At 42.0% G+C, this 17,673-nt stretch overlaps 1 protein-coding gene, 1 long non-coding RNA gene and 1 pseudogene across 4 annotated transcripts in view; 1 reads left to right on the top strand and 2 right to left on the bottom strand.

The window, feature by feature from the left end:
- The window catches only part of sp3 (phosphatidylinositide phosphatase spermathreecae), a 270,294-nt gene that overhangs the window by 105,977 nt on the left and 146,644 nt on the right, over positions 1-17,673 (bottom strand). The window lies entirely within an intron of this gene.
- LOC129380413 (uncharacterized) lies at positions 8,039-11,285 on the bottom strand. Its single transcript, XR_008608421.1, has 3 exons — positions 10,788-11,285; positions 9,325-9,445; positions 8,039-8,127 (listed from the first exon to the last, which is right to left on the bottom strand). It is a non-coding gene; the product is annotated as an uncharacterized lncRNA (long non-coding RNA).
- Positions 12,162-17,671, top strand: LOC126545232 (uncharacterized; annotated as a pseudogene).

Here is a 17,673-nt window from a genome sequence, read left to right as displayed (position 1 = left end):
CAACTTGCCGCAGGTGGGGAACTTTCATTTCCATTAATTTATCGTTTCTTTATTTTCATTTATTAAACACAAGTAATTTCCCCTATGTTGTCCTTGGTGTCAGTGTTTGTTGGTTTCTTATGACATGTAATTACAATGTGCTTCGTGTTGATGTGAGCTGCACGGTCAGTGCTGGTCTCAAGGTTTCTTTTCGTGAGGACCATGAATGCCCCTTGTTGCATTCTGAGCTGCAAATCTAGTGATTGGCGACATGTCAAGCTGCGACATCGAGTCCCTCTGCAAGGCACCAGGTGAGGGAGTGGCTGCAGTGCATGAGGCTGTTGGTATCTGATCAGCAGCAGGATGTACACATTTGCCGTTGTCACTTCATGAGGGAGGGTTACTACCACAATAAAGTTTTAGCGTGTCCGGTATTCCAGTAAATGCAGGTGTGCTGGCCGTTTTGCCGGATGGGCAGAGGCACAAATGTGAGCAGCCTGCGGGGTGCAGTCATCTTGTGGCACAGAGCTCAACCAAAGACAGAGCTGACAGTTTTAGAGTTGCATTGCTGCCTTATGTACATTAAATGCAAGCACCTTTGCGGGACGTTACGGTGCACATCTCTTCCAAGACGTTTAGTTTAATGTACGGGAACACAAATGTAAGGAAGATGTCAAAAGACAGGGTGCCGTCTGGTGCCTCATGACAAGCATATCCAAGCCAAAACAATCCATTAGCAATCATTATGTTGTTGCTATGCGTAAGCGTCTCATCAGGCCTACAGACGCCGGAATCGCCGAACGATCTTAGAAATTGTACACGCTCTTAGAATTGTACACGCTAAGTGAAAGCTCATTTCAATAATCACTGGCAATCAACGAGAGTGAGAGCTTAGCCATCACCCGAATTCATGGTGAAGCGAGAGCGATGGGTGCCACCATGTTCGACAATGCTACAGTCACCGACCGATTTTCCGGACCTTGCAGGGGCCGAAAAAAAAGTCAGAAAAATCTAACAGTCCAAAAGAATTTATTCAGAAAAAAAAAAACAGAACTTATTAAGCTTAGAGCAGCTTGATATTATCTAATAATGCTCTGCCTCATACTATGCTTGGAGGCGATCAGATTAGCGTGGATTTGCACAAGAGTGACGTTGTCTCTGTGTTGTTCCCAAGCATGATGCACTGTGCAGTCTAATAGGCTCATCTTCTTGCAATTTCTTACTACTAAAAAAACATGGTTAACACACATCAATCGATAATACCGAAATTCTCCCTTACTTCTCGCATTTTGACATATTCCGGAAAGACAGACCCAATAACTCATGCAGTAGGGGTGTACTAATTGCCGCTAACTGGAACCTGCATTGTTCATTTGTAAACCTCTCCTCACAACTGGAAATGATTTGGCTTCGATCCATTGCTACACACTCGCACATCCTGATTGGTATTTGCTATTGGTCCCCTAGTGTCGACAGTTCTTTCATGCCTTTACTTCATGAAGCCTTAAATACGTTAACAAAATCATATCCTAACAGTCCTGTCTTTCTCTTTGGCGATTTTAATTTTCCAACTATAGATTGGTCTGATCCTGCCTCTACATTATCTAAAAGCAGCCTTGCTAGCGATTTTTTAAACACGTCTATAACATTCGGCTTAATGCAGCTTGTCACTGACCCAACACGCATTACTGCTCACTCGTCCAACGTTTTAGATCTTGTATTAACAATTCAACCTGATAACTTTACCCCAATCACCCTATTGCGCGGTTTGAGCGATCACTTAACAGCACATACTTCATTTTGTTGCAAGGTACTAAAGAAAAGAAAAACTTACACTCTATGATAAAGGGGACTATGTCAGCATAAACTGAGAATTATCCGAGTACTTCAATGCCTTCGCTGCTAACTTTTCACTAAATTCTCTCGAGTCAAACTGGTAGCTTTTCAAAGCAGAGATGCATCACCTTATATGCTTTTACATTCCCACCATTACAATAACAGAAAAACAACATCAACGTGGTTTAATGTACCCTTCAAACGACTAAATAATAAGAAAAGACGGCCGTTTTGATCAGCCAAACGATCAAACTCTTCTTCCACATGGCAGAACTATTATGCAGTCGAGAAAGAATATGACAAGTTGACCTCTCAAACTAAACACAAATTCCTTTCTAACACTTTACCAGCTATGCTGCAAACTAACCCAATGCGATTTTGGGAAACCATTAACACTAATCAATGGAATGAGATTTCACTTAGTAATAGCCCTGAACTTCCAATCCCTAAGACTGAGGTTGCAGATCTTCCTAACGCAGCATTTAGTTTGGTTTTTACTAATGAATCACCTGATGGCCTACCCAATCTACCATACTTCACGTATCCCCTCCTGCAAAATATCACATTCGACCCCATCGGCATTGTCAAAGTAATTGAATCATTGAAGCAGTCGTCATCCATGGCAGTAGACGGTATCAATGTCAAAGTGCTAAAAGATACTAAACTTGTGTTTAGCCTGTTTTTATCTCTCATGTTCCAGGAATCACTTTACAGCGCTTCAATTCCACATGACCGGCAGGTGGACAACGTCATCCCAGTCTTCCAAAAAGGAAGCCAATCATCACTGAGTAACTACCACCCGATTTCCACAACAAGCGTATCTTGTAAAATAATGGAACATATTTTATACTCGCATATTGCTAACTTCCTAACATCTGTCAATTTTTCTCACCCAAGTCAGCATGGTTTCCATAAAAATTATTCCTGTGACAACCAACTTGCTTTTTTCTTGCACGACTTACATTTAAACCTAAATCGCAACATCCTGACTGACACAATATTTTTATATTTTGAAAAAGCCTTTGATAAGGTCCCCCATGGTCGTCTCTTAATGAAGTTATCCCGTCTTAACATTCATCCATGTGTTCAAAGCTGGATTTGAGGGTTTTTAACTAACTGTCAGCAGTTTGTATACGCTAACTCACGTTCTTCAGCCTTAACACCCGTGCTTTCAGGCGTACCTCAAGGTACTGTACTTGGGCCCTCCTTTTCTTAACATACATTAATGACCTGCCTTGTAATACTTCTTCTCATATCCAACTCTCCACAGATGATTGCGTGGTTTACTGAGCAATTACTAACCAAACCAGCCATTTCGTGTTACAAAGTGACCTATCGCACATACAAAACTGGTGTAAAACTTGGCTCATGTCATTAAATGTATCTAAAACCATGTTGATGTTTATTCACCATCATTGTAATTACGATACACCTGATTATAGCATGAATAACATGCAGATTGCAATAACTGATTCATTCAAATATCTTGGTGTGTACCTCTCACGTGACTTAATTAACTTGGACCTGTCATGTTAACAACATAATAAATTCTGCTAATCGTACTCAAGATTACCTACACCATAACCTTTCCCTCGCTCCTCCCTCTATTAAACAACTTACTTTCCAAAGTTTTGTGCAGCCCAAGCTGGAGTTTGCCAATGCTATTTTTGACCCCCACCACAATAACCTTATTGACGCCCTCGAGTCTGTTTAGAACCACGCGACACGATTTATTCTGTGTAATTATTTGTACAATTCAAGCATCTCAGCACTGAAAGCCCAAATAAGCTTACCCCCTCTAGCCTCACGCTGCAGAATAGCACGTCTTAACCTTTTTCATAAATTTCTTCCATTCTTTGCCTTTTGACAACTTGTACATAAAAAGAGCCCATCACATTGCCCGCACCAGTCACTCTAACCCAGTATAGCCCCCACAAGCTCATACCGCGACTTTTCAGCAGTCATCTTACCTAATGTTCTGCATGAATAATATCTCGATTTATCAATGGGTTGTGTTTATTCATTTTCTATGTTTTTGATGGCACAAATGTATGGATGCAGAACTATATAATCAGTTTAAATTTTTGTCACATTGCTTAAATTTCATGTTTGTGTCTTCTGCAAGCTGCTTGAAGGATGAAGAATCATATGTTTGAGGATGCTAGTGCCGTCACCTCCTTTGAAACTGCAAAAATAAGAGAATAGTGGTGAGCTGTGTTTCGTGTTCGAATACTACAGAAAGTTATCTTATGTTCTAAAAAACCATTGAGTGGCTGAATTTTAATTAAATCTACAGGAATAATACTCACTAAGAAACATCATATCAAGTATGTTAGAGCTAGTGCCTCACATGTAGGTGGGCTGATGTACTATTTGGCTAACTTAAAATATAGCATTATATCACAGATTGTTTCCGACAATTGACAATTTCGAGTGATATATTTCACCGTACGCTAGTCGATACCCGAGTGGTTAAAATTGCCTATTACTATTACTCTAGCACCGCACAAATGCTGGTGCATGTACAATTGCAAAAATTGCAAGGCATCAAAGTTCAGCGATGGATTGCAAAAGATGCAACCTACAACAACAGGTGGGAAGTATGATGCAATCTATATAAAACTACTTCTACACCTACAATGTCAGGAAGAATCGTGAAAGGGATTGTGCTTTTTATAAGCATAGCCACACCACCGCTACCCATTAGCCTATCTTGGCATATGATAGAGTAGGTAGTTTGGCACAGTAGCTTCGAAATCTTCAACATTGGCTCTTAGCCTTAGCCATGTTTCGGTGAGTGCTATGGAACCTACATCAATACATGAAAAAAAGGATACAAACGAAGTTAATCATTGAAGTAGCCTATGACTGTTAATTTTTACATTTTTTTCTGTCGTTGTTGCATGTTTTAAGGTCAGGGGCACAGCGCACAAGGTTCGGTTCCTTCGTTTCTTTTTGCTATGGACCTGAGGAGTGGATGAGATATGGGCAGTGGTGCTTTTTCTTCATCAAACCTGTACAAATTGCCCCCACCACGCAATTTGTAAAAAATTAAATCAACCTTATCTCTGGCCTTTCATTGCCTTAGCAACATTCCATGGTTTTTTTTTCTAAATATCACGTACCTGGGCAGTGAAGTCCTCAGTGATAGAGTAGTTTCTACCCTTAAATTTGTAACCATATTTTTTTATAGTCCTGGGAGTGAGACAAGTTTGAAGAGCATAGGCCTACCTTTAGTATTACCTCTCGGTCTGCCTAGTCGGTGAATTCTTTCTATTGCAAGAGGTTAAATTTTTAGTGTATCCTTACGCACTTTCTTGCTAACTAATTGTTCCGAGTGAATTGTCATATTGTGGTTTGTCTTCCGGAACACCATGCAACATCAAGTTTGATCTTCTAGCAGTTTTCTAGATGATAAACTATCGGCTCGAGGCATGCTATGTCTTTTTGTAGGTTACTGATTTGGTCTACGCAAGATGTAATCTTATGATCAAGAAAAGTGAATTGATCTGGTTTGCTGTCTATGGACATAAAACTATCTTCTTTAATAACTAAGTCATCGGCAATTTGATGAATCTGTCAAGAAAGCTGCGATAAGTCACAAATCACTGGGCACAGAAGCCGAGAGCATGGCAGCACAACTAGACAGATGTCGCTTGAGCGAACATGCTCGCCATAGCGTTCACCCACCTGCAACCATTAGAGAAACGGGTAAGGCTGCATGTCGATGGTGCCGCCCCTGTGGATGTATGTATGTATGGCTTAGTCACTGTCAAGTGCACGATGTTTTTCTTTAAATAAATTAAAGGAACATTTGTGCATTTAATTACTTTTGCATGTTTAACTTAATTTTCAATGAGAAATGGTGCTGCCTTCACACCATGTATCATCGTAATGCCTACTATGCAAAGCCCCCCAGCATTCTGTCCATTACTGTATACTTAGTACATAGGCGTCAGAAAAATGTATGTCTCATACATTTTTCTGCGTTTCTTCTTCCAGCTCACTCAAGGAATGCAGCGTGCCATCTCCATCCTCTTGTCTTATCGGTTTTCTGAGTATGCTTGTCTTGGCTGTGCTGCAGCTTGGCAAGCGCTCCCGCCTTTGTGCCATTTAAAACTAGGCAGAACCATTTCCCACGTTTGTTCTTACATGGATCCATTACTCAACACTGGCAATGGATCAACATCCCTGTTTGTTTAATGTGTAAGTGGAAAGAAACATTAAAGGCGATTCAAACTCTGAATGCATTTCAATGTCCAACAAAAAAAGAAGAGAAACATGGTGGCATACTGAATTCTTACTTTCGCAGCTAAATTCTTTCACAATTTGCAAAAAAAAAATTAACATTTTCCTTGATGCCAAAACTATGCTCCATTCAAGCTAAATTTTTGCAGCACGCTATTGCTCTCAGTTGTCAGTGTTGCAAACAACTGTGCACTTTTAATCACGTGAGCTCACAGTTCCGAAATTTTGAATTTGCACCTTTTATAAAGAAAATGCTGCGAGTATAGACGTTTTCAATGAGTTCTCAATGGCGCAATGAATATGAGGGTCTTTAAGAACTGGAGCTCATTTCCTTACTGTTGCACCAATCATGTTCTGTTCCACCACTTGTTTCACAGCCCTTAGCTATGTCGCAAGTTTCTCTCCTTTTCCAATTTTGTGCCACACAGATTAGTACTGGCAGAATAAACTGATTATAATATTTTACTTTTCAAAGATATTTATCGTATTTTCAAGATATTTTACTTCAAGGAATTTATCATTTCTTTAATTCAATTAATAAGTACATGTAATTTCCTCTATGCTGTCCTTGGTGTCTTTGTTTGTTGGCTTTTTATGATAGGACTAATAAAAATTGGACCCTCGGTTTCTTTTCTTCTCATTCATTACATAGTGAGGCCTCGAATCCGGCAGCATTGATGCTTTCAGGCAGCATGAGTGGGTTTATTTTATTAACCAGTTGCCTTCACCCAAAAAGGTTACGTACACGTGATGCATACGACAAAAAAAGGATGTTCCATCCGCCGTCAGGGCAGTGAGGTGTGGCGCTGGCTAACACTCCAGGGTTTAGTTCTATCATCATCAGCAGCAGCAGCATCAGCCTGGTTAGGCCCAATGCAGGGCAAAGGCCTCTCCCATACTCCTCCAACTACCCCGGTCATGTACTAATTGTGGCCATGCTGTCCCTGCAAACTTCTTAATCTCATCCGCCCACCTAACTTTCTGCCGCCCCCTGCTACGCTTCCCTTCCCTTGGAATCCAGTCCGTAACCCTTAATGACCCTCGGTTATCTTCCCTCCTCATTACATGCCCTGCCCATGCCCATTTCTTGATTTCAACTAAGATGTCATTAACCCGCGTTTGTTCTCTCACCCAATCTGCTCTTTTCTTATCCCTTAACGTTACACCTATCATTCTTCCTTCCATAGCTCGTTGCGTCGTCCTCAATTTAAGTAGAACCCTTTTCATAAGCCTCCAGGTTTCTGCCCCGTAGGTGAGTACTGGTAAGACACAGCTATTATACACTTTTCTCTTGAGGGATAATGGTAACCTGCTGTTCATGATCTGAGAATGCCTGCCAAACGCACCCCAGCCCAATCTTATTCTTCTGATTATTTCCGTCTCATGATCCGGATCTGCCATCACTACCTGTCCTAAGTAGATGTATTCCCTTACCACTTCCAGTGCCTCGCTACCCATCGTAAACTGCTGTTCTCTTCCGAGACTGTTAAACATTACTTTAGTTTTCTGCAGATTAATTTTTAGAACCACCCTTCTGCTTCGCCTATCCAGGTCAGTGAGCATGCATTGCAGTCGGTCCCCTGAGTTACTAAGCAAAGCAATATCAGCAGCGAAACACAAGTTACTAAGGTATTCTCCATTAACTCTTATCCCCAATTCTTCCCAATCCAGGTCTCTGAATACCTCCTGTAAACACGGTGCAAATAGCATTGGAGAGATTGGAGAGTTCTAGCACATAAACATAAATACCCCAGAAAGTGGACGAGAAAACGGCGCCACGGTAGCATCGCACGCATAATGCAAAAATGTGGGTTCGTGCCCCACCTGCGGCCAGTTGTTTTTTCATTCACTTTCATTTCCATTAATTTATCACTTCAATTCAATTAATAAGTACACATAATTTACCCTATGCTGTCCTTGGTGTCTTTGTTGGCTTCTTATGATATGACCCATGTAGGTAGTCACATATATAAATAGGGAAGTGCAAATGGCAGCCTTTGAGAACGGCAACATACCAATGTTGATATTGCGCTGTCTCGTCGCTTCTCGCTTTTTGTCTGTGCACTGTACGAAAGGTAGAATGGTTGATTTCAAATCCTTATTGTTAAAACTGAACTACAAAAGCATTTTTCTTCATCCTAATGGCTTAAGGGGGGATGGGGCAATGAAAATGTTTTTTTTTTATTTATGGGAATAAATTGGTGAAATTTGGCATGCAGGTGTGCTTTGTTAAGCTGATATCATAACTAAAATTAGTTTTGTACTATTATAGTTTGTGAGTTACGACAATTGACAGCCTCTAATGGTCATCCCCAAATTAATTAATTAATAACACATAAGTTCCCCAAGATTTTCACATCCGCATGTTCACAAAGACCTATTCTGTGCAATAAAGCTACTGGTTTATTTTTTTAATGCCAAAATGAGCATAAAAATATTTTTTAAACTTTCCTATGCATATTGTCCTACTAACGACTTTTGCAAAAACCCCATTTAAGATTTTTTTATGACGTGCAGTTAAAAATGGACAGCTTTATTGCACTCATCAATGTTTCAGGATCTAAGTGCAAAAGACAGAATGATTTTGTCTTCATTCGTTGTGAAATGGCAGAGGGATGACTGAAAGCAACTGCAAAAAAAAAAAAAAATGAAAGCTGAGAAAACGAGGCTCGAAGTTTCGTTTGTTGTAAACATTTAAATCTTTACTTTGAGCACCTAAAACTCCCCTGGATGTAGTCCTTTGCCTGTGAGGACACATATTTTTTACATTTTGATGTAGTTTTTTGCGTTCTTGCAGCAGTTTCGTGCACCTTAGTTGTCTCTGATTATCATGCATCCATCCGTCGTGCAGAGACAGATGACAACGCATTCAAAACTTCCGCTCTTGTCTCTCGTTGTGCAACCTCTTTATTAGTGAGAGTTGGAGCTGAAATCAGCAGTGGAATATTTGATGCGAACTTATGCTGCGCCGAAGTCGCGTTGCCATCACGACCACGCGCGGACACACTGTCACCATCGCTCACGGTCGCGCCTTCACCATTGCTCGCGGACGTGCCGTCACCATCGCTCGCAGATGCGCCTTCACTATCGCTTGCGGACACACTGTCACCATAGCCCACGGTCGCGTAGGTGTTCTGTGGTCGCGTCGTCAGCACCGCACATGGGCGCGCTTTCCCAGTCACCCACATGCGCCGGTCATGCCTCGTCAGCAAGCTCAGCAGCGTAGGCTTCTAGGAGTAGTTTTCTCCCTCTTTTCCTCACCTTTTGTGGTCTTCCACACACGTGGGCCGTTCGGAACTTGATTCCTTTGGGGCTCATCACAGAAAAGGTGCATAAGCTGCCACGATCATCGATCACATTGATCGGAAGGCGCAGCTCGCTGCTGCGCAAATGCGTGCGAGAGAGGTTCGTCAGCAATTCAAATCTACAACAGCCAATAGCAGCGTGCCCTGTGCCCCATGTGACTGCTGCACCCAATCGCAATGCCGCATTTGCCTTTTTTCTTTCCGCATTTGCTGCTTTATTTTTCAGAGGAGAAATGCGGTGCTCCAGCTATCTTTAGCTCCGATCTCTCCTCTTTACGATAATACCAAGATGCCGGCGCTGCATCAACACATTGCCAGATCAATAAAGGGAAAATCAGACATTCACCCATTCGTAGCAATTGCTATAAAGAAAACCCCCCATAAGAAAAGCCTCAGAATTGAAGAAAAATTCGTCCTGGTGACCCGGGACCACCGCCTTTCTGGGGCAGCCGCTCTGCCATCTGAGCTAACCAGGCGGCTAGCAGATGGCAGGGCAAAGTCAGATTTGTCGACAACACGAAGCAAAGGCAAGTGTTTGACACAGTAGTTCTGCGGAAACCCGCAAGGTGGAGAAAAGTAATCAATAAAGGGAAAATCAGACAGCCACCCGTTCGTAGCAGTTGCTACGATTATTGATTGCTTTATTGATTGCTTCTCTCCACCTTGCGGGTTTCCGCAGAACTACTACGTCAGATAGCCGGATGATCCGTGGTGCGACGGTGCCTTCTGAAGCCTGATCTTTTCGCAATTTTTGATGACAGCACTCAAGGAAAGTGCTGTTTTCTTGATTTCTACCGCATATTTTGTTATATTTCACCAAGAGATATATAAAGATCCGTGGATAGCGAAAAAAAATGTAATCAGAAAATCTAAAATTTTGACAATTTGACCACTTCAATTGCCGCATCCCTAAATTGCCGCATCCCTAAATTGCCGCATCCCTTAATTAGCTTTAGGTCAGTCACTCAGGCAACTGGTTGTAGACACACGAACTTGGCAACTGTGATAGGCCTAACCTCAGTGGAACACAATCAATATTGGCACAAACTGTGTGTGGCTGGTGGGGACTAAGTTCGTGCAGCCAACAATGCAACACCACTTCCTACCCAACATCTGCCTGTCTGCACAGAACATAACTTCTCGCGACACCAATTTCTCACGCCAAAAAGCTCACGATCACGATTGCCAGCTCCTCGATGCTGTCGTCTGCCATTCATTCCCAGCATGCTCTGTGTATGCTGCTGTTTAAGTCATAACACAATGTGGCCAGTAGCTGAGGAGGAGGCAAGGCAGGCGGTTTGAAATTAATGAAATTCATCTGTCAAATATCTGCGCAACTCTCAAGCCTGCTGTTTTAAAAAAAATGACAAAAGTGCGCAGGTGAACGCACCCAGCAAAACTTAATTGAAATCCACTGACCTCTAAAAATTGCCAGAGTTCCCTTTAACAGGGGTGAAGTGCTGGGCTACTTGTGCCATTCTGCACCAAAGCACCCTTGCTGCACCAAGCTGCACCAGTATGGCATTTTAGTACAATTATTCCACAAAGTTAGGCGACCATAGTTTCTGCTCAGGCAACACTCAGCGTATGTGCAATGCTGGTCTATGCAGCTCCAACTAGGTGGCACTTGCATTAGGTTAGCCTGGGCTTTAGTTAGCCTCATTCTCCCTACTCTGAGGTGTTGCATGGTGTTGTGGAGTTGCGTCGTGAGCTTAAAGTTGCATGTGAGCTTAAATTTATGTATTGAATTTGTCCACTTTAGATGCTCTAATGGATGCAGTTTACAGAATGGCGATATCTGTTTTTGATGCAGAGGGACAAATTTGTAAACTTTGGGCTTTCATCTTTTTAACTTGCAAGTTTTTAATACTCTTTGTAAAATAATTCAGGCCCTAACTCAAAATCGCACTTACAACAGTCACTAGAACTTAACTTTCTCTCTTAAATGCAACATACTTCATTAAAATTGGTCAAGGGGTTATCTCAAAAAAACATTTCTGCATTTTACATGTATTTGAATAGCAACGTCGGAGTAGTGGCCGAGCTAAAGCCTCTTCTTAACTTTTTTCGTACCGCACCCCTGTGGCATCGTTAGCCCGCTAACAATGGATTGAAACGCCACTTTCGAGACGTTCAGTGCTGCTTATGGACACACTGTGCTATCAGACATGAAGCAGGAGAACTATATGTTTGTTTTCAAAGCAGTCCACTTTTTCCCTGCCAGGCGCTAAGTTTTGAACACACTATAAAGTTTCGCAATTTTTCAAGTAGAAAGCAAGAATGGCTGCCTCCGGGAGCGGCGTGCGTGCTTCGAAAGACAACAGATATCACGATTCCGCTGCGTCTGCGGCTGATTTTATCGATGGATCGAGCACCAGCGAGTCTGAGGATGGTGCCTTTTCGCTGGACTTTGACTCTGAGAGCGATGACAACACAAGCCAGCCCGGATCATCAGTGGCTGCAGACTCACACGCCCAACTGTAAGGCATGTAGTTAAATTTTTGTAGTGGAATACCTGTTCAATGAAAAATTTAGATTTTTTTGGAGATAGTGCCTATTAGAAGGCAATACATTTTGTATATTTCATAATTCTTGTTAGATTTCTTTCTTAATAGATAGAAGCGTGTCTTTGCAAATTTTGTTCAATTTTATCCCACAATCTTGATTCTGGCAATTTATATCTTTTTTTATGACATAGATCTCATTTTAATAAAACTTTCATGAATGAAAAGTGCATTCATTCTGCTTTTTGTTTATGTATTACATAAAATATTGAATGCAATAATTCCTTCAGAAAAAAAAAATCTGGTGTAGCCTCCAAAAAACACTTATTTTCAACATGGTAGGGAAAGAGTTAAGCACAGAAAAAAGAAGTATGTCAATAGGCAGCATTTTTCCCTCCCTTTGTTTGGCTTAGAACAGCTAAGTTTAGCTAGGAATGTGCCACACCACCCGAATGTCTTCCTTCTCTGCACCGACGGGGTTTCAGATTGCAGGAGTGCATCAGCCACTTCTTTTTTGGGGATACATTAATACACAAGCTTTAACAACAAAAAAAATTTTTTTTTCTTTTTTCAGAATGGTGCACCAGGTTCAATCCTGATCTGCTGACAAAGAAGGATGGCAATGGAGATTTAATCTCTCAATGGAGCTCCAACACCAGTGGCTTCAGTACTGTTTGCAACAAGACTGTGAACTGATCTCAGCATGGCTTGACGGCCTTGCTTTGCCATGCAAGTTCCTGAAAGCACATTGAGAATCCCAAGAAATGTCAAAACACAGCAGGCATTCTCATCAAGAGATCCATGGTCCAGAGCATTCTGGATTTTTGTACTGACTCTCCAGCATCCCTTCCAGAAAGCATAGTGAGAGCAGAGACCCTTTTTGCATTATCCATGGTGGCAACCTCTGTTCCTTATTTAGTGGCTGATGTGGCAACATTCACATTTCATTACATGTTTCCTGATTCACCAACTGCAAATGGTTTTCAGAGCGGACGTAAAAAACTCTCTTACGTGATATCTGATGGCCTGGGGCTTTACTTCAAGATGCAAGTGGTTGCAGAACTGGTGGCACTTGTTGTATTTTACACCATCATGATTGATGAGACTCCTGTTCCAGATGTCGCAGTGCAACAGCTGCACGTTCTTGTCCATTACTTTTCCACTAACGTGCAAACTGTTGTTGTACAACATCTCCAGTCATGTCATTAGGGGCACGCGAGCACTGTTGAGCTGTTCTCGTGCGTTGGAGAGGCCGATAGTGACCTTCTGAAAGAGAATGTGCTGTGCTTCTCCAGTGACAGACCGAATGCTATGAAAGGTCTAAAAAGGAAGTTGAAAGCAGAAATCAGTCCTGACATGGTTGATGTCGGAGAATGCAGCCTCCATAAAGTCCACAATGCTTTTTGTGCAGGCCTTTATGTTTTCTGTGCTGACAGGGCATCGGTAGCAGCTGATGTCCGTTACTACTTCAAGTTTGCAACTAGGCATGCAGATATGAGAGAAATGCAGAGCAAAATGGGAATTCCTCAACCTGAGTTTTTGCGGAATGTGAACAGTAGATGGCTGACGTTGCTGCCTAGCATCGAGAGGGTGCTAAGCTTGTACAATGCAATAAAGGTGCACCTGTCCAAGAGTAACCAGTTAATGGCTTCTCATAGACACAGCCGCTTGGCTTCTGCATTTGCCGACAAGACACTGCAGGCAAAGCTCCTTTTCCTACAAAATTCTGTACAGATTTTTGACAGATTTGAGACCCTATTCCAAAGCACACACCCTCTTCTGCATGTTTTTATGATGAAATGGAGCTCCTTGTCAAGCAGGTCCTTGAAAGATTCCTGCATTTTTCTGATATTACAGGGTTGCAGCTGAAAAATCCCGACCTGGAATCCCCTGCAAGCTGGAGAATAAAGCCTAAAATTGGACTTGACAACTAAGAAGTAATGGAAACATGGGTGCCCAATGAAAAGAAACAGTTTTACATCAGCACATATACATTTTCATTGAACTTGTGCCAAGTACTTGATCTCAAGGCTTGCACTGGACAACAAACTTGTTTCACCTGAGGTTCCTCAAGCCGAAAGGAGAGTCCTCCCTTAGGTCCTTGCGCTTTGTGGCAAATGCACTGCCCCAACTTATTCCACTGAGCGACGTATCAGCACTTACCGACGAATGGAACTCTGTAGTATATGTGATACAAGTGAATGGGAACCCCAATGTCACAAAGATTATGCGAGCAGTCCTGGCACTACCTCATGGCAATGCAGCATGCGAGAGTGAGTTTAGTGAAAACAAACAAGTCGTCCACCATCGAAGTTCACTGTTCATAACGAGCGTCTCCAGCCTTCGACAAGCCAGAGCCTACATGAATTGCTATGACGACGTCACCAAGGTACCCCTCACAAGAGAGGTGATGGTGAGGTCTCACAGGATGTATCGAGATCGCATAGACAATGAATGATCAGTGCCCCAGAAATGCAAACATGAAGAGGAGCTTACTGGGAGCTCTGAAAGGAAGAAAGGTTGATGGATGAAAAAGCAGACCTGCAGAGCTGTCTCTCTTCAGCAACTGGTGCGGCGAGCTCGGGAGTCGGCAAGAGCCGCAGGAGCCCTGGACTGAGGGCGCCTCCCCATGCAAGCAGAAAGACACCTGCTTGTCTTTATTTCAATAAATGTTTTTCCTCTTCCTCCTCCTCCTCCTTTACTTAAAGTCCTGCCCAGCAGTGATCAACAAATGATCACCAAGGGAGTGGCAGCAAAAGATATAAGCAAAGTTAAGAGCGGGAACATTCTACTTGGTGACGTGAACTCTGAGCTGCCAGGTGTGCTAGACTGAATCAAGGAAATTGATTTGCTTCTTCAGTCAATGAAGAAGTGAAGTTTTTTAGTAGTGTAAATGCTACCTTGAAGACTTGCTTTAAGGCTAGGTCATTGGTTTTCACTCTTGTCAAGATGAGCATTGCTTATTGTAGCTTAAGGCATTTCTTTGTGATGTGCTGTGAGCTGTGATGTTTTAAATGTGGGTGCAGTTTTGTGCCACAATGATTTCGTGACTCAGTAGCCAGCTGTGCTTGCCCATATCTTATGTTTGCATTTTAATTTATTGGCTACTTATAGTGCCTTGTACCTGAAAGTACAATTTTCAACTTGGAATATTTATGTAGTTATTCAAAAGTGTTATATTTCACTCAGAGACATATTTGTATTGTTTAGAGAATACATTTTAAGTAAGACTTGTTTTTTAGATTGACACATAGATGGCATATAAAGTATGATAGACAAAGCACTGTGGACTCAGTGCTAGTATTATGTGGCAGCATTCTTTGTTTTTTTCCAGTTACAGTGAAATGTCGATACAACGAACTTCAGGGGACCGCAGTAAATTGTTTGTTATTCCGAAAGATTGTTATAGTGAAAGCCCCAAAATGAACCATTCCGCCCATCAACCCATCAGTTCGTAAGTTGTCATCATATAAGCTATCCACAAAAACGTTGCTGTTCGCTCACAGCACGCACTGTTGCTATTTTCCATAGATTCCGCAACTACGCACCACCGAAGCACCGCATAATAAGAGTGACGCGCACAAGACAGGCGCTGACGCCGAGAGAACTACCATCAAAAAGGTAGCTCCATGTCGCCCACAAAGCTCGACATTTCTTGCTTTTTGTTTGTTTTTCACATTTCTGGCCATGGACACCGCAATTGTCTCATTCAAGGTGGACACCGAAACTATGTCAAAGCGCAAGCACGCGTAAATGACACCATCGGGAAAGTGTAAAATGCGACCGTGTGGCATCCATCTCCGCAAGTATGGAGGTTACATTTCACCATGCTCGGAGCTAGTATAGCCACAGAAAGAAGCGTGACAGAAAGAGGTGTTCGCAGAAAGAGGGGTGAAAGAAGGAAGAGACACGCCTCCGTCGCTAGGCGACGCTTTTCTGAGTGGAGCAAGCGCTCGCAAAACCTGATGCATCGTCGCCCTCCACTCACCCACATTCTTTTTTTTTTCTTCTTTCGAGCGTCTTTCAGTCACCTCCTCTCACTCGCATTCTTTTTTTTCTTGAGCGCCATTTCAGATTTTCTGAACCCATGCACCGTGACGTCCACTCTCTGTGCCTTGTCGTTTGCTAGCCTACAGTTTCGGCTGCCGTGAAGGATACACGGAAATCTAATAATCCCCAGATTTCGGAATATTAGTTCATAGTTCTGAGGGGTTGTTAACACCACAGGGAAACTGAATGACGATCGTTATTCTGAAGTTCACAGTACTGAAATATTTTACAATGAAACTATAAGAAGTCAGCAGAGGATTTCTGAAAAGTTTGTTAATGTGGTATTCCTAGTAATCAGGTTTCACTGTATTTGTTCATAAGGTACAAACTAGCTTTACAGCCCATGTGATTTATTTGTGCTACTTTTAAAGCTGCTTTCTACTTGTTCCTTTATGCTCAAGTGCAACTGTTTTTGATATGTGTTTCATGCTGCTGATGTTCAACAGAAAGATTTTTATTGATATTGTGGTGTGAATTTATCTTAATTGTTACTAGAACTTCTGCTACCGTTGCTGTTCCCTACAGTTCCAGATTGATCATTTTTTTTTTTAGGTTGTTTGGCAAGAAGAGCATAGAATATACCACAGAAATTTCACCTCGGCACATAAGCTTTTCTCTTAGCATTTGTATTTGTTGAATACAAAAGTTTGCTCATATAAATTTTCTTAGGATAGCGACCCACTCCAAAACTCACTTTCTCTGCTACAAAACTACAAATGTTTTGCTCCAATGCTGCTCCAAAATAATTATTTGCTGCTCCACTGCAAAGCTGCTCCAAAACAGTATATTTGACGCTCGAAAGCTGCTCCAAAATGGTCATCGTGTTGCTCCCAACCCTGCTCCAAAATGCTGGAGCCTGCTTCCATCTCTGCTCTAACGATGACCAAACATTCTTTCTTGGGTTAAAAACTTTCTTCAAGATCTTTTGAAATGTGTCATTGCTTGCACTTTCTCTGCTTCTTCACTCGTAACATCCATGGTACCACACGGGTTTATCAGCAACCTCTAATTTTTTTATTGCCTAATTAGCTAGCTTTAATTTTCTCCCAGCAATTGCTTACAAGTTTTGGAAACACTCTGCCACTACCTGAGCAGAGTGTTATGCAATTTCCTGATTTTTAGTAATTACTATTGGCTCTTACATAATAACCAAAGCATTTTTATCATACGCCTGCCTAGTATCGACACAAACATTTATCAAACTCCTGTAATTTTCACCCAAGGCAAACGTTTCAGCATAGAGCATCTTAATTTGAAAGTGCATGCGTATTGCTATAGCTGCAGTATTTCACTGCACTATTTCCCCCATGTGGCACCATTTCACTGTACTATCGGCCTTCACTTCAAGCAGTACTAAAGGGTGCAAGTAATTGAAGCTGCCTAGAGTCCTGGAGATTACTCGAAGGAGGTCCAACAAATACATTTTGGTTGTGTGTTCTGCACTGTCAAGGGTGGTAGCACTGCATGCGCACCTGTCCAGAAGTCAGTGCCCAGCCCAAATTAAGGTCAAGTTCAGTGAGCCCCTCCCCCATACGTTTCACCAGTGTATAATGCATTTTGGTTCAATAATGCATTTTGGTTCAGAACTAAATGGCAGATAAAGGACCAAACTATGGTCAATAGGAGAAGGAAGTCAGGTCGTTAAGCAACAATAATGCCTCTGCTACCAGAGAGCTTCAGCTTCAGGTGATTACCTACAATGTTGTTGGACATTTTAAATTGCAATGGCTATAACAAGTTGCTCATCATTG

This window comes from Dermacentor andersoni, chromosome 1 (assembly GCF_023375885.2).
Source record: "Dermacentor andersoni chromosome 1, qqDerAnde1_hic_scaffold, whole genome shotgun sequence".
Lineage (NCBI taxonomy): Eukaryota > Metazoa > Arthropoda > Arachnida > Ixodida > Ixodidae > Dermacentor > Dermacentor andersoni.
This window is presented reverse-complemented; position numbering and strand designations above follow the sequence as displayed.